Raw genomic sequence first — 15,934 nt, forward strand, 5'->3', positions numbered from 1 at the left:
TACCGCAGGATATCTCTCCACAAGATATCATCATTCTTCTTACAAAAATATTTAAAGAAATATTAAACACCGACCGCAACAACCTCATAATGTTTGGTAGGGTGCATGGGGCACTGTGGTCAAAAGCCCTCAGATGGAACAACCACAAGACATTATTTGTTGCCTCCATTACTACAAGGTGATGGAAGAGGTAATGCAAAAGGTAAGAAGATTCAAGGTCATAGAGTTCAACGGATATAAAACACAGATCTTCCAAGACCTGTCTTGACAGACACTCCAACATCACCTCCTATGTCCACTAACTGGCACCCTCAAAACCAAAATATTAGGTTTCATTGAGGCTTCATGCGGAAAATTAGCAACTCTGTGCAGCCCAGCAGATTTATCCATTTTCTGCAAGGCACCAGGCTTATAGAAGATTTCCTTTCTCAACTTTCTCAAAGCAGGCACTTATCTTGACCCTCCGCTGTTGCCTCAACCTGAAGAATGGCTTCCTAATAGGAGACACAAAAGAAAATCAAAAAAGCGTGTGGCTAGCCAAGAAAACCAAAATGTCACCTGATTCACTAGATTGCCAGGATTACTTAATTATGTCTTAGTTGTTACGTGATGTTCACATTTTCTGCTGCCTTATGGGTTTCAGTTTATTAGTTCAATTACTTACACCATTCGACTAGAGTCACCCTATGGTTTCAAACAGATGCTTCTTTAAATGTTTTATTGCCTAATAAGAGCACGTTAATGTTATACTCACATGTTACAAAATGAGTGGCAAGCAATTAGTTTCTGCTTGTCATCTTTCATTCTCAATAAGCCTCACCCTCTGGTTAGCCGTGCTCATTAAGCTTTTGTTATTATAAACAGTAGAAAACAGTTTTTACTTATTGATGTTGGTTTCACCTCTACCCACTGCTCGAAGTGTCGTGATATGGGCCGGTATGACATACATTACTTATACCACCAGCCTTGTAAAGAAATAGTTGATGCTGCATCCGATGGTGGCGCCCTCTTTCCTTTTCACTAACTGTTGGGCATGACATCATCACGAACCAACACTGTCAGATAGGAGCCTGAAGAATGAAGACGACAGAAGAAAAGAAGGGCATAGAAGGGTAAGTAAAGAACAGAGGTGATGGCCTTATGATGAAGGAGGGAACACGATGAAGGTGCAAATTTATAATGTAGGAGGGGGCACAGTGTGATGAAAGAGGGGGCACAGTGGACAGGAAACAGATATAACTTTTATCCAGGAAAGCCATTTTAAAAAATCAGTACCCCCTTCTTTGCATAACCTCCACAACCCCCATGTATATTATAGTAATAACCTTGAGGAGAAACCACAGGGGAAACCAATTTTTTTTCAAAACGCCTTCAAATCACCTCACTGTCTACATCCAGTTAGATGAAATTAGGTGGATTCTTGTAAAAGGAAACATTTTCAACCAAATGTACATGTTTGTTAATCTTTATGTCCTGAATTGCATGTTAGACAGGATTGCACTCTAGCAGAAAGGATCTTTAATAGTGGGAGGAGACATTAACTTTAATTGGGTTTTACCCACTGGTAGATTCCTTAAGTTCAGCAAATAGGATTTCCCACCAAGATGCTAGAAAGGTGAGACGAGAGTTCCATGATCTCTAGATGGCTGACACGTGGAGGCTCCCCAACCAGATGGTAAAGATTACACTTTTTACTCACATGTCCATTGCATATATAGTAGAATTTACTCATTTCTTTATAGGGCATAGACACCTTCATCTCCTGTCAGATGCCAAGATAGGACAACTTACATGCATCTGTCTACATAAACATATCTAGTTGACCCTCCTCATAGAGATACGGCAACTTAATGAGTCACTTTGACAAGATATTTGTTGTAAATTTCAATTGGAAGAAGCACTCGCTTTTAAATGATGATGGTGAAATTTCCAAAATTTTGGTGTGGGAGGCACATAAATGTGTAATAATGGGAAAGTGTATTCAGTTGGGTTCATTCCTCAATAAGCAAAATAAGGCTCGGAAAGAGGAGCTACTACTAAATATTAAAAATCTTGAGACGGGACATAAAAACAACATTTCCTAATCAGTATACAAGGAATTGAGGGAGTTAAGGGGCGGCCCTAAATAAGCTATTCGATGACAGAGCGAAATTGGTCTTTCGAAAATATAGAAACAGATATTTCCATTGGGGGAATAAACCAGGTAAATTGTTAGTTAGGGCTCTTAGAGCTCAGAGATCTTTAATATATCCATTCAATTAAAGATTCATCTGGTAGACTTTATTACATGGACGGTGAGATTTCCACTCATATTATACAAACTATATAATATCTTAGCCCCTAGCAGTCAGTAGGACATCCAAACTAGGAAAAATAATTACCCAATATCTTTATGAATGTGTTTTTTCTCGGATATAGGAAGACATGCATTTGTCTCTAGAACACCCTTTACAATCCACGAATTGGAATACGCCATTAAATCATCACCCTGAAGAGTCCTGGTCATGATGGATTATCTGTATCCTATTATAGGACTTTTAAAGACCAATTAACCCCTCTTATGGTTGAAGCCTTTCATTAAGTCTCCAGTGAATCACCTTTATCTAAACAATCTTTAGATAATCATTTCACTGTAATCTCTAAAGATGGGAAAGGTCCTGCCCAGTGTTCCAGCTACTGACCCATTTCTCTACTAAATATTCATGTCAAATTATAAATTAAATCGCTAATAAACATAAGCCTCTCCTACCAGCCATTGTCTATAGTGATCAGGTGGGTTTGTCCAAGGCCTTGAAGCCTGTGACAACACTACAAAGGTTATCGATATGATTCATTATACCATGGATCATAAGGCGCAGTCTATGATTTTGTCCATTGATGCAGTAAAGGTTTTTATCGGGTGGACTCTCAGTTCAGTTGGGGCTGGGTGATTCCTGTCTACAAAAATTTCTTGTGCTATACAGTTCTCCATCCACTAGAATCAAGATTAATGGCAGCCTTTCAGATCCTGATCATATTTCTAATGGCAGAGTAGACTGCGGACGTCCACTTTTGGTCTGGACCTGGGAAACCTGGAAGTTCGGGCTTCAGAGCGGCCGCATAGCTTCCACAGCTGTGGTCACTCCAGAATTTGCTGAGTGGCAGCTGAGCCTGGTGTGACTACTAGAGTCTGTGTGAGGACAAATGCCTCTGCTGCTCCCCACTCACTCACTTGGCTGCCAGACTTGCAAACTACCCCACACCCAAACCTATAGAGGCTGCAATTGAACAGTGTTCACACTGCCTGACCTAGCCACATTAACTCAACATTAATTCTGCTAGACTTCAGTCTGAGCACAAAAGAAAGCAGTCCTCACATTTGATTGCCTGGCTGCCACCTAGCGGATACCTGCTGGTACTACATCCTATGTGATTTTTCTGCAACCAAAAAGGTATCACCATAAGATAGGAGAAGAAGCAGAACATAGAAAATATTATCATCAATAGGATGTGTGCTACACCAATGTAACCGTAGCCATCCCATGGCTGTTATGGCTGCTTAAGGTCACAGATGGGGGGATATGACCAGTGACAACACATGTATCATCATATGTACTGCAACTGACAAGTACCCTCCAAAAAAGACTTCGAAACACTGGAGGTCAAGCTACAGGAGGTGGTCCGCCAGGAAGTTGCCACACTTCAGACAAAGTTTACACATCTAGGTCATAGGCTGGTAGCGCTGGAGGTGCACAAGGAAGCGGACGACGAATGCTCTGTTGCATTGCAATCCACAGTGACCATGCAAGCAAAAGCCCTACAGTGGTTTTATTACAAGCCAGATGACATAGACAATCGAGGTTTCAGGAATAATCTGAGAATCAGAGGCTTGCTGGAGGATATACTTACCCAGGGCCTGGTGGATGCTCTCACAAAAGTGTTTAATGAAATCCTGGAACAGGCAGGACTTGTAGGGCAGCACAGTGGCCTAGTGGTTAGCACTGGGGTCATGAATTTGATTCCCGACCATGGTCTTATCTGTGTGGAGTTTGTATGTTCTCCCCGTGTTTGCGTGGGTTTCCTCCGGGTGCTCCGGTTTCCTCCCAAAAACAAAAACATACTGGTAGGTTAATTGGCTGCTAAACAAAATTGACCCTAGTCTGTCTGTGTGTGTGTGTCTGTGTGTGTGTGTCTGTGTGTGTGTGTTTGTTAGGGAATTTAGACTAAGCTCCAATGGGGCAGGGACTGATGTGAATGAGTTCTCTGTACAGCGCTGCGGAATTAGTGGCGTTATAAAAAATAAATAATGATGATGATGATGATGATGGAACAACCACCAGACAATGTGATTACTTTCGATAGAGCCCATAGGGCTCTGCAGCTATGAGGAGTTCCTTCGGAGCACCCCAGGGATGTCGTCTGCCACTTACATTACTTCACACAGAAGGACGAAATCTGCAAAAATTAAGGTAATTGGGCGATCTTGATTTCAATGACCAAGCAATTCAGGTTTTTCAAGATCTTTCATGGCACACTCTTCAGCAAAGGCGAATGCTGAAGAGCACATTCACTTAAGCGTATAGCCAATTATCTCAACAGGATTAACTTTCCCATACTAGATGCAGACAATATACAAATGTTAAATCTCTTCTGGGGAACTAGAGGATGCAATTAAGGTGACATCTCCGGGGAAGAGCCCAGGCCCCGATGGTTTTACAATATCATATTACAAAGTCTTCAAAACAATTAATGCCACTTATGCTTCAAGCCTTCAACTCAATATCAGCCCAATCCCACTTTTCACGCCATTCCCTGATTGCCCATGTTACAGTATTGCCCAAAGAAGGAAAAGACTCAGCCTTATGCCCTAGCTACAGACTCAAATCATTGTTAAATGTGGATCTAAAATTATATACCAAACTTATAGCCAATAGGCTGAAATCACTCTTACCTGAGATAATTCACTCAGACCAGGTAGGTTTTGTTCCGGGCTGCAAAGCGCGGGACAACAACACAAAAATAATAGACCTTATTCAGAGTGCAAGATCCACTAATACCCCGACTGTCCTGTTATCCACTGATGCAGAAAAAGCATTCAATTGGGTAGACTGGGATTTCATGGTGGGCATACTCTATCTTTTGGGCTTGGGTCCCGTGAGTCTAGCACAGATTCAAATGTTATACTCCCATCCGACGGCTAGGATCTGGGTTAATGGAGATTGGTCAGAACCCGTTAACATTACTAACGGGACCAGGCAGGGCTATCCGATGTCCCCAATGATCTTTATCCTGTGTATGGAGGCTTTGGCACGGTCCATTAGACTGAATCCGGATATTTCTGGCTTTAAGCTGTGTGACAAAGATTTCAGACTTGCTCTTTTCGCAAATGATCTCTTTGCTATCCTCACGAACCCTGTAATTTCATTACCGAATCTAATGTTGGAATTTCACACTTTTGGAGAACTCTCTAACTTTAAAGTAAATTATTCAAAATCTGTGGCCCTTAAAATTACAATGCCATCGACGCTAGTTAAAGGTTTGAAACCAGTTTCCCTTTCGTCTGGCATCCTACCCAACTCAAATATTTAGGGGTGATTATAAACAAAGATGTCTCAAAGATCTACACAGATAATTTCTTACCCATTACTACCGCCATTAGGAAAAATTTGAGAAACTGGCTCCCGAAGGACTTTACCCCGATAGGTAGAGTCAATTTAGTGAAAATGAACTTACTCCCTAGAGTCCTTTATCTGCTACATACGCTCCCGGTCCACATCCCTGTCTCATGGTTCAATGAATTGCACAGGGCTATATGACACTTGGCTATATGACACTGTTTGGAGAGATAGGAGACCCAGCTTCATACATGACATCCTCTACAGATGCAAACATGCTGGTGGTTTACAACTACCGCACTTATCTACTTATTATGATGTTGCCATGCTGAATAGGGTTCTTGATTGGATGAGAAGGGGATCAGATAAACAATGGGTTTGCACTGAGAGACATACACTACAAACACAAATTAACTTCACCCCTTGGCAATTATCACTCCCTATTATCAAGTACCCAACAATTTCTCCTACCCTGACAAAATGGTCTAAGCTACGAACTACCCCACACATCTCAACAAAATACCTTTGACTCCACTCTTCGACATCCCACACTCCCCCCCCGGCCTCACAAAATAGGCTTTTCATTGCTGGATTCAGGCAGGGTCACTCGTATTGGCCAGCTGGTGGGTGCGTCAGCTGTCTTACCCTTTGCTGAGTTGCAGTCGAAATGGGACTTACCCAGTGGTGGGATTCAGCCGGTTCGCACCAGTTCACCGGAACTGATACCTAATTTTAAGGTGAGTTTGGCAAACCAGTTGCTCCAGAGTCCACCCTCTTCGTTTGTGAAGAGGGGCAAAAGCTGCATTGTACAGTGTGAAGGGGAGTAAAAGCAGCATGGCACACTGTGAAGGGGGGGTTAAAAGCAGCATGGTACAGTGTGAAGAGGGGCAAAAGCAGCATGGCACAGTGTGAAGGGGGTAAAAGAAGCATGGTACAGTGTGAAGAGGGGTAAAAGCAGCATGGCACAGTGTGAAGGGGGGCAAAAGCAGCATTGCACAGAGGGGCATTACTGTGACATAATATGAACTGGGGGCATTTGTGGCATAATTTGAATGGGGGCACTACTGTGTGGCATAACATGACTCATTACTATTATTATCTTGATATAAGCAGTGTAAAATAAGAAATATTTTATACACACACACACAAACACACACCTGGGTTTGACTAGATAACTGCTTCTTGATATTGATATAAATAATTTATCATTATGCAGCTTTTATAATATTTATTGTTTATAACTTTGCTATTGTCTGTGTAATGTCTTAATAAAGTATACTCTTTTATTGCCTTTATTTAAATTGAATTCCTATTGGAAAAGGGAGGTGGGACCAGGGCGGCGGTAGATGACAGTGACATGGAGATGAATGGGGTAGAAGAGATGGATGGAGTGGGCTTCAAAGGAGGAGAAGGAGATGGTGGGTTTGGGGGGATGACTCGAAAAGTACAGGTGGAGGATAGGAGGAACCCACTCCACCGCTTGTACGGGCACCAGGTCTGGCGGAGTGGGTGAAGGAGAGGCTACCATAGGAGACAGCAGCAGGGGAGGCAGTGTCGGAATCGGAGAGCCCGGTTTCAGTAACGACAAGAAGGTTGAGAGAGTTGGATAAAAAGAGGTCATGGATAGCAGTCAATTTGTTGCGAACGGATCTAGCATTCCAGAGGGCACAGGAGAAAGGGAGGGAGGGAGGGAGGAGGGGAGATGGGAATGAGGTTGGCAAGGTGAGCAGTGCGCGGGGGAGTGCGGGGAGTAGAAGGTGAGGTGTGGCGGGGAGGGGGAGTATGGGTATAGTGCAAGAGCAGGGAGGCATAGTGGGGAAGAGACGGGCAGGGGTGGAGAGGAGGAGGGAAGGTGACAGAGGGGAGAAGGGAGGGCAGAATAGAAAGTGGTGGCAAGAAGTAGGGTGACAGAGTGAGGGTCTGAAGGGAGAGAGAGGAGAGAAGGACAGAGGAAATGAGAAGCACCAGTTGGCAGAGATATGGCCACAGAGAACAGGGGAGAAAAAGAAGAAAACACGTGGAAAGTGAGAAAAAGTGAAATGAAGTCGATTAGAATGGCCTAGTTTGAAAGTGAGAGACGATATGGCATAAAAGCATGGTAGGCCGTGTAATATGAGATAAAGTGGAATGACTGTAATGTAGCGTGACATGTAATGCAAAGTGGCATAGAGAGCAGAGGAGCTCAAATGATGGAATGAAATGCGGATAGAGTAGAATACAAATGTACAAATGCAACTAGATAAGAATTAAAAATAGAGTGGGTGCAGATCGAAGTAGTGTGCCAACCCAAGTGGATGATGCAGAGTACCAGTCCCAGGGAGAAAGTCTGTGGAGAGCCAGGACAAAGGAGGAGCGGGACATCAGATGAGGGGGAGCAGCAGCGTGGAGGAAGGCATCGGTGGGGGTCAGGAGAGGAGCATTGGTGGAACATCCGTGGGCGTCAGAAGAGAAGATCAATCAGGGGCATCCGTAGGCGTCAGGAGTATCGGTGGAAACATCCGTGGGCATCAGGAGAGGATAGGAGCACCAATGGAGGGCAGCAACGTAAAGAGAGACTGCATAGTTGAGAGGCAGCAGAAGCGAGGAGAGCACCCGAGCCTGTGGATACAGCCGATAGAGGGCTGCAAAATTGGGCGGTCGTCAGGAGGACCCGGAGTGTCACTGGAACAGGAGGGTCAATGCGTAGAGGAGGTTAAGTCACAAGAGTAGATGGTGGCAGCGTGGATTGAAACTGCAACAGAGGTCAGGATTAGATATCAGAAGTGGCTCTCAACGTGGAGAGGAGCGGCACTCTAGACCGGGGATTTAAGCGGAAGCAGGCCTCGCGGACGTACGAACCAGGCAGCAGGGAAATCGCCAGATGGAAGTCTTCAGGAGTCAGCAGAGGAGGGCCAGGAAGCGCTGGAGACCGAGGCGATGAAAGAGCCAGGTAGGAATGGTGGAGGCAGCTGGGCCGGAGCTGGGGGTCTCGATTTAGAAGACACCGCCGGTGAAGCAGAGCTAGGTAGCAATGAAGGAGAGCCGGGCAGCGATGAAGGAGAGCCAGGTATCATCAGGGCCTGATTAAGGGTTCTGGCAGCCCTAGGCTAATACGGCCGCAGCGCCCCCCCCCCTCCTCCGAATATATAGGTGTATAGGAACACTCCTGAATATGAATCTTCAGGTGTATTCTCCAGCATTCAAATTTAGACAGATTGTGCCATTGTCTCTTACATGTTCTTGCTCTTCTCTCTTGCAACTTTGTTATCCTCTCGCTGGCTTCTGGAAATTTGGCGTCCTGTTTTGAAAATGCAAAAATGTATTATAATGCAAACCCTGAATGATTAAGCCCTTTAGTTAAAACAAAACACTCCATTATGGCCAGCTAAAAGTACCCCATTGGACAGGCATATATAAGCAATATCTGAATATTTGTTGTCAATCAAATACAAACCTCTACCAGCCCCATCTCACTAATATTTAGTATTCTAGTGATTGCTGAGACCACCCATGTGACCACCACACAATCATGAGATTCTGCCCCCGAAAGCTACTCTATTTTTTAAATACCCCCTGCAGCCATTTTTCTTAACCACAACCCCCCCCACAGCCATTTTCCTTAACCCCTGCTGCAGCCATTTTCTTTACCTCCCACCCTGCATCCATCCCCCTTGTAGCTATTTTCCTTACCTCCACTCTGTAGCTATCCCCCCCCGTCACATCTATCAGCCCCCTCCTCTGCCCTCCTTCATACATATCAACCTCTCTACCTCCCTATAGATTTTCATGGCAGCCCAACCCCTCCCACCCTATAGATTTGTATGACAGTCCCCCCTCTCCCTCCCTATAGATATGCAGGGTAGTCCCCCCCCTCCCTATAGATATGCAGGGTAGTCTTCCCCCCTCCCTATAGATATGCAGGGTAGTTCCCCCCCCCTTCCTATAGATATGCAGGGCAGTTCCCCCCCCCCTCCCTATCAGGGGCGGATCTAGAAAAATGCTGTTTAGGGGGGGGGGCGATTTAAGCCCCGCCCCTTTCTAACATCTTAGGCTGCCGACGGCTGCACACTATGTGCAGGTCCGTCCAGCCGTGACAGGCAGGGACAGTGTGTTGCCCGGCTGCTCTGATTGTGTTTCAAACACAGTCAGAGCAAGTGTCTGCTAGGGGGGGCGATTGCCCCGATCGCCCCTCCCTGGATCCGCCACTGCTCCCTATAGTAATGCAGGGCAGTTCCCCCCCCTCCCTATAGATATGCAGGGCAGTTCCCCCCTCCCTATAGATATGCAGGGCAGTCCCCCCCTCCCTATAGATATGCAGGGCAGTTCCCCCCCTCCCTATAGATATGCAGGGCAGTTCCCCCCTTCACTTACCTGTAGTTGTGCCAGCGTCGCTCCTCTCCTCAGATCAGCAGATAGGAAGTGAAGACGTCCTGCTTCCTGTCTGCTGCACAGCAACAGGCAGCCTGGCGATTGGCTGTGTGTTGCTAACCACTGACCACCAATGCTTTTGATCGTCGAGCCCTCCACCCCCCCGCAGCGCCCCCCGCGCACGGTGACCCCCCGCGGCGAACCCCCCCCACTCCGAAAAAAAAATGAATGAAGAAAAAAAAAAAAAAAAAAAAATGAAAAAAATAAATAAATACCCGCAGCGCCGTGCCCCCCCCGGGACCCAGCGCCCCAGGCTGCAGCCTGGTCAGCCTAGTGGTTGATCAGGCCCTGGGTATCGTAGAAGGAGAGCCAGGTATCGATGAAGGAGAGCCAGGTAGCGATGAAGGAGAGCCAGAAAGGAGCGGTGGAGGCACTTATATTTTATATGGTAAGTGAAATGTAACATGAAGATTAAAATACAAAGTTCACTCAAAAGAGCTGGTGGTAACAATCAATAACATATACGTAATAGTTTCAGGAGCTTATGCAGACTGAAGATTCATATCTGCTAATAGTTGTAATTATCATAAGAGATTAATGATTTTTGATGGCTAAAATAGATATGGTCTGCTGGGAAAGGGGTTTGATCTTGTGGTCAATATGTGTGGATCAGGGGTTTGTCTTAACTTGCCTAGATGTCTGCAGTTATGGAAGATATTGTAGATAAAATTATGATTCTAAAAAGATTGTTTTCCCCTATATACATCAAGATTCCTGTCTGTAAGACAATATTAGTAGCACTTTCTAGTTACCGAACACCATCCCGGTCTCTGTATCTGGTGATAGGCGTTATGTTCGTTTAGTTGCTATCAATAAATATTGTCCGCTGCGATCAATGTAGTTCCAACGCAAAAAGAGATTTAATAGCAAGATGTAACAAATCCCAATTATATAATATAAAGTGCAGCCGATACATACGCAACACACTGGATCCAGAAAACAGTCGTTCAGTCCTGAAGCCTGTGGTCAAAGTAGACTGAATGATGGTCACAGTGCTTGGTTTATATACAGTTTGTGGTATATAAAAAAAGTGATGATGTCATAGCATTTTTCCATTGGTTCAAGATTTAGGACAGTCCGTTAAAATGCAGGTCATAGGTTGTTTCAAACGATCCTCTGCAAGGATGGGGGTCAACTCTCCAACTGTTGCCTATGTGTCTTCCCTCAGGAGCTCACAGAAATACTGGTTCAAACCAGCCTATTAATATTCCAAACACAATATCATTTTAAGCATTAATCCTTTATCATCGCTAACTAGCATACGCAGGGTATGATCACTTAGCTGATTGTAGCAGATGTCTGATGGTAAAAAGTAGATTAGCATGACACCAAACATCATACCTTTCCTTTATCCTGAACCTTAGATGTAAATAAAGTGTTTTTTTAGCATTATTATATTAAACTATTAAATCTATTACATTTGAATATAAAAGACTAGGGGGTAAATGTATCAAGGTGCGATTTTGCAAAATCAGTGATTTTCTCGGGAGAGTTGAAACTTGCAGATGTATGAAGCTGAGATTTCATGTAAAATCGCCAGAGATGTGCTTCTGTCAAAAGCACTATTTCCAAAATCGATAGAGATCAAACACCCGACTGTTTGCCACTCTGGCTATACAAGTCTCAAATGTTTGAAGCTGCGATTAAGCGAACTCGGAGGAGTTTGCTTTAAAACACGCCAGATACAACATGCTGCTTGCTAGCAGCGTGTTTTGTAAACACATCACTGTTACACTGCCTGTCATACTGCCGGAGATCCGGCAGCTGTCAAAACTGTAAAAAACAGATAAAAGTAAAAAAAAAAAAAGCCTGGGGTCCCCCCTCTATTCACTGTTCACCCTAGTGCTGCCAGACTACTGCTGGTTCCATGAAAATCAGGGAAATAATTTGCGTGGGGTCCCCCCGATCTTCACTAAACCAGCCAGGGTTGGTGGCATTATAACACGGGGACACGCGGCATGGGTACCCCTGCCATAATCACAACCAACCCCAGGCTGTTCAGTGCTAGGCTGGATTTCCTAGGGAGTGGGGTCCGACAAAAAAACGAGCGGGCCCCCCCCTCTAGGGACAACCAGCCCAGTGCTGAAAGCACTAGGGCTCTTCCTACACCCCTGGGTGGTGGGTGTAGGGTAATAAACGGCGATTAAAGTATAAAAAAATTAATAGACGCCATTTTGTTTTGTGGAACTACAAGTCCCAGCCAGCCAGGGTGCCATAAATAGTGTGTCAACAAATGTGTGTGTGAGTGTAAATGTATTTAGAAGTGTTCCCTAGTGTTATTGTGTAATACGCCCTTCCACGCCGCTATTGGCATATTTTCGCATAGAAACAATTAAATGGATTTTTATTAATTTGAAACGACTTCATCCAATTGTTTTGACTTTCACGCGCCACCCTTTGATAGCGCACAAAACTATCACCTAATTATACTTTCTATCTCAGGATTATAATGCAGTTCTTTTGTAACCGTGGTACCTGTACTTCTTATCATTATCACAATCTCATTTTCGGTATTTACCTCAGTAGAATGCTTTCCTTACTTCAACACAGTAGGAACACATCTGACACTAAAGTCAATTATTATAATACCAAATATAAGAATAAGGAGCTTACCTATACTAGTGATCATTTCTTGTACCCATTCCCCTAGACCTGAGAACCATTTTGCGAGGTTCAACCATGAAAACAATTCTGCTACATTTTCTCCTATTTCATACAGTGAAGAATTATAGTTCTTCCGAAATTCCCATTTTAATTTTAAGATCTCGTCCATCTTTCAGTCAATTACTTTTTTGGGGTCATCTGTATTATTGGTGATGTATGTGCAACATTTGACACCAAATTAGCTGGCTAACGTTACAAAGTATCCACCAATAATAGATGAGAGATAATTTAACACCAACCTATGTTGAACTAACTCCTTTTTTATAAGCCTGTAGCTCCTTACCCGTATATCTGAAAGTGCAGTCATACATCTCGGTGATATTAATTTTGCCAGGTCTTGTATGTACTTAAAATTTAGGGTTCCCCGAGCAATTCTGGTGGGGTCTAATGCAGGCATAATTTTAAATCCTGTAGTTTCACTAATTTTCTTTTTAGCTACAGGTTCTTCACCTGGAATCATATTTATTTTGCCATGATGCTCATACTGTGTATGTACGTATGGGGGTAATGTTGTTCTATGGATATCAATCATTTCATCATGTGTAATAGTCATAACCTCGGGAACCAATTTACCTAGAAAACATAAACCCTTGGAACTTGGAGTTAACCAGGAGTAAGCCTTTCTTCCACAAACATGATACACATCATCTGGGAGGACAATAACCTAAAGGAACAATGAATACTCTCTTATGTTTGTTGATATGCCCCCTTCTATGATGTCCATCAGTATTCCTGGTTATTGGTATTCTTGAGAGTCTGCCATCAATACCGGTGTGACGAGCTATTGTCAGGTAGGTCAACTTCCCAATTCTCCAGTCTCTTTTCATGTGACAAATTCAGATATAACAATGACCGATCTATGGAGTATTGGCAAAGCTTTAGACTAGGGGATCTAGTGATATTATATCTCCCTTCTATGGGCCTCCCTCCTCATAATTCAAGGACCTCAGAGATGTTTAGTGGGAACGATACTAATCCTACATTATGTTGTCCCTGAGGCACATAAGAGCACACCCAGCACTCAGTTTGGTTTAAGACCTTACCAACTAGGGAGTGATAATCGTCTAAGGGATGCCTGCCCAAATCCAAATTACTATTGGACTGGCATCGCTGGATGCAACTCTCTTCAACTAGGCAGTCACAGTACTTACAGATACAATATTTCTCAGACAATAGCCCCTCACACTGTTTCCGAGTTCCAGAGTTAGCAGACCTTTTCATTACCTCTGTACTGAGTTTGGCAACAGGCTCTACTGATTGTTCTAACAGCTTCTCCTCCAACTCCACTTCCTCAGTATCACTACCGGACCCATTCCCCATCATCTATCAACCATCACAGGAGTAGAATGTCCTAAAAAGAATAAAAATTAGAAAAATCCTAGAAAAAGAAGAGTATAAGAACCGCCACCCCATGCTGGGTTGATAGTCTGTTCAATGACCTTGGTTTAGGTGTCAGTGGCTACAGTCTTTAAGTCTCCCAGAAGAGGTTTACGAGTGACAGATCTGTTGTGTCAGTCTCGGCTTTGTCTTGTACCTTCTCTGGATTGTTGACTTTCCTGCAGTGAGTAGAATGGACACAAGTGTCTCCTTCTGCTACTTTCAGACATGTGGTGCTGGTCATCAACACTTGGTACGGGCCTTCTCACCGGTCTGTTAAACAACCTGAGCATAAGAAATTGCAGATCATGACATATTCCCCAGGTTCAACATTGTGGCGTTTGTTTCTGGCATACCAGGTGACAGCATTATGAGTTTCTGTTGCTGTTGTCTTAGTTGTTTGCTCATTTTTATGAGATATTGAACAGTCACTTCATTATTGCATTTTAAATCATCCTGTGGACCTATGATCAAATGAGGTTGTCTGCCAAAAAGTATCTCAAAGGGGGACAGATTAAGAGGAGGTCTGGGAGTGGTTCTGATGCTATGGAGGACTAGTGGCAAAGCAGTTTGTTTTTAATGGTAGCGTTTACCCTTTCCACCTTGCCACTAGCTTGTGGTTGGTAAGGAGTATGAGTTTGCTAATAATTCCCATAAGTTTACACATGTTTTGAAAAATATCACCAGTAAAATGAGTACCACTATCACTTTCTATAATTTTAGGGATACCTTATCTGCATACAAATTCCTCAACAATTGTTTTAGCAATAAAAACAGCAGTATTAGGGGCAGCTGGAAATGCCTCTACCCAGTTAGAAAGCACATTGTCACGTTAATGACTCTATGGGTGCCACTGGCTGATATTGATGCAAACAAACAGGGAGTCGCAGAGTCTAACGCACCCCCGGTATTCACCAGGGACCCCCGCAAGGAAGTATGGACTTGGTTGTGTGAGGTGCGCAGGTTGCGGTTCTCCAAGTTAGTCACCAGTGCAGTGGATAAAGAACAGGAATGGTCGTGCAGTACAGGTCGAATACCAAATGATACAGCGGTATACAAGGAAGGTCAAGAGGAATGGTCAGAGACGAGCCAGGGTTCAGAATCCAAATAAGCAAGTAGGACCATATCGCAGAACAAGACAATAGTCAGGAACAAGCCAGGAGTCTGAAAAAATACTATAGCAGGAATAGGGAACTGTATACAGGAATGCTGGAACTGGTGAACCAATACTCTGGCACCAGAATGGGGTAAGGAGGAGCTTTAAATGTGGGTAGGTAGCCCCTGATTGGAGGTGTGTGATTCTGGTAGTTAGATACACCTGACTGCTGATATATGAAGAGAGAAGTGTCCCGTTGCTTTGCGGCTCATCAAGGAAGCAGGCGTCCGTCCCCTGCACCTATGAACAGTGCGGGGATGGAGCCTGACACACATCAGTACAAACTAATACATATTTGAGATTCCTGCAAGGTGGTAATTGGATGAAGTCAGTTTGTATTACCTGAAAAGGTCCGTCTGTAGGAGGGATATGGGATGGCTCCGTTGGTATTGTCTTCCTGACATTTTTCCTCAAACAGGTAAGACAAAACATTGCCTTCTTATTGGCTTGAAAAGAAAAGCCTGGTACACACCAGTATGCTCTAACCAGCTTACACATACCTTCTTTACCCAGATGAGTCAGACCATGAGCTGCCACAGCTAGGCCTGGGAAATATGCTCTGGGAACCACGAGTCTATCTTGTCCATCTCTCCTGTGCCCAGAGGACTCTTGACCACATTCCTTCGCCTTCCAGACCGCCTTTTCCTGTAGGGAACACAAATGTTGCATTTCAATTAATTTTTGTGTGTTTGTCATTTGGAAAACCATCATCTTGTCAATTGACATGTTAATAGAT

This window comes from Mixophyes fleayi, chromosome 4 (assembly GCF_038048845.1).
Source record: "Mixophyes fleayi isolate aMixFle1 chromosome 4, aMixFle1.hap1, whole genome shotgun sequence".
Lineage (NCBI taxonomy): Eukaryota > Metazoa > Chordata > Amphibia > Anura > Limnodynastidae > Mixophyes > Mixophyes fleayi.